Genomic DNA, 2311 nt, shown 5'->3' on the forward strand with positions numbered 1-2311 from the left:
CATCTTTCGTATATGTATATATTATTTTGTAACTTAATTAAAAAAATTATTTTTATTAATTAAACGTTTGAATTTTGATCAACATTGATTTAAATACTGATTTAAAGAAGTTTATTAAGTTTATTTTATGCAGAAGTTTATAAAAGATGTTTAATTAACTACTGACAAGATTGTTTTCATTTAAATTTTAATTGTCAATAAATATTAAAAATAATAATTTTAATGTTTTATGTTTATATCCGAAGCTATCCCATGCATACATAGATGCCCTATTACATGTTCGAAGCTACCCCGCCTAAGGGGTAGATTCATACGATTTTTAAGTTTTGTAAAAATCATCTGCGTTTAACTATATATTAATTTATTATTTTTATTGCATTTTCATTTTATTGTAACTGAATATTTATACTATTTATCGATACAAATTTAAGTAGTGTAAAAGCATTTAACACAGTTCGGGAAGCAAAACTTCCAAAAGCGAAGGATCCCCATCTCTCCCTAAATTTTTAATCTTAAACTAAATTTAATATTCTTTAACACTTTTAATATAGTGTATTCTATATTTGAAGTTTCAATAATGATAACAAAAAGTTAATAATAAAAGTTATATATATTTATTTGTAAATTTATTGTGTATAAATGTATTTCTAGATAATTTACCTATCTTTATTCCAATTTCGTCCAGACATGTCTGTACTGTCGCTGCATCAGTGTCAAACCTTTTTGCTATGTCTTCTATGTCTTTATCATCTGCAATTACCTAAAATAAAATTATATTATACTTTTATAGTATGTAAAAAATCGTACCAATTTATTTTAAAAGATTTTATTTTTAAAAATGGTGATGAGAGAGAGAGAGAGAGAGAGAGAGAGAGAGAGCTACTTTCATGTAATCTTTAAACATCAATTTTTAAGAAATTTTATCCTTTCCTTAGATCATAACTTTTGTTTTAATTATTCTTGCCTGCTGGACTCAGTTTTCGATAATGTAAGTTTTAATACATTTTTATTTTTGGCATAAGTTTTTGTTGATATCAGAAAGAATATTGATAGCATAAATAATAGAATTTAACAATTATCTTATAATTAAAAAACTTTTGCTTGATATTTACGCGAATACATTGCCTACTTTCATCTGTGTAATAATTATATGTTCAATCTTTTTTTTCAAATACTTAGACATATTCTGAAATCATTTCATTGCTCAAAATGTTCAAAAAATTATATAAATCTCTTTTTTAAATAAAAAGATTTAACATTTTGATTATTTTCAAGTGCACTCTGTCACTTAAATATTAAGACGTTAATATCAGTTAATAACAGTTTTGTAATCAAATTTTAAGATAAAAAATTTTAATTAATTTAAAGAAATTTTAATTAATTGTAAGTTTATTATAGTAAGATGTTAATTAAAGATTGGTTAAAAATATATATACAACATTTAAAATTAAAAAATTGTAAATAACGACCTTCCTGCATACATTTGCTAAGAAAAATGCAATTTTCTTGTATATTGTTAACTTTGCAATAATTAATTTGAATGAAATATTTATTTAGTTTTTATTTAAACATGATAAAATTAAGAAAATTAATGTATGTATGAAAACAAAAAGCACTTACGATAGTTATGAGTGTTAAAACGAAAAACGCGACTTTTCTCATCTTTTTGCGTTTTAGTGATTGAAACGAATAGCTTGAGCAAAGTTAATCCGACAACTGGACATATCTATTTCTATGGCTCATATTTATATTGTGCGTAGTGATGTTTATGATATCTTACATCATCGACATGCAAGAGAGAGAATTTTTCATTTGTGTACACAATATATATCTGCGCGGATTTACGGAAGTATGATTGGTATAATTGGCTGCATATCAGATTTGCATAAGTTTCGATGGCATCGTAATACTACGCGACTACAATATCGTAATTGTTTTGTGTGTACACGTGTGAGTGCCAATTATGTACATGTCAGTGTGCAGAATTGGTTATACATTCAGGGAAAACCCAGCAATTGTACGCAAAGCTACTATTCAATTAAAATGCTCAACAGACAATTTATATTATATTTATTATGTAATATACATAAATGTATAAATAATACAAGTACAACAATTTTAATCAGTACATATTAATAATTATATATATGTATGTTAAAAAAAAGAGAACTTTTTTTATTCGTATTTTATCTTTAGTACATTATTATTTAACTATTATTATTTAACAATATAATTAATAGATAAATTTACGATTTAGGCTCAATAAATTAAATTAAAACAATGGAAAATCAAGGGCAAATGAGCCAAAGGC

The 2311-nt window shown here is 24.3% G+C and overlaps 1 long non-coding RNA gene across 1 annotated transcript; it reads right to left on the reverse strand.

The window, feature by feature from the left end:
* Nucleotides 1-679: 679 nt before the first annotated feature.
* Nucleotides 680-1747, reverse strand: LOC105460292. Its single transcript, XR_975809.1, has 2 exons — nt 1621-1747; nt 680-760 (listed from the first exon to the last, which is right to left on the reverse strand). It is a non-coding gene; the product is annotated as an uncharacterized LOC105460292 (long non-coding RNA).
* Between the last annotated feature and the right edge of the window lie 564 nt (nt 1748-2311).

The sequence above is a fragment of the Wasmannia auropunctata genome, unplaced genomic scaffold, assembly GCF_000956235.1.
Source record: "Wasmannia auropunctata unplaced genomic scaffold, wasmannia.A_1.0 LD324940.1, whole genome shotgun sequence".
NCBI classification, from domain to species: Eukaryota; Metazoa; Arthropoda; class Insecta; order Hymenoptera; family Formicidae; genus Wasmannia; species Wasmannia auropunctata.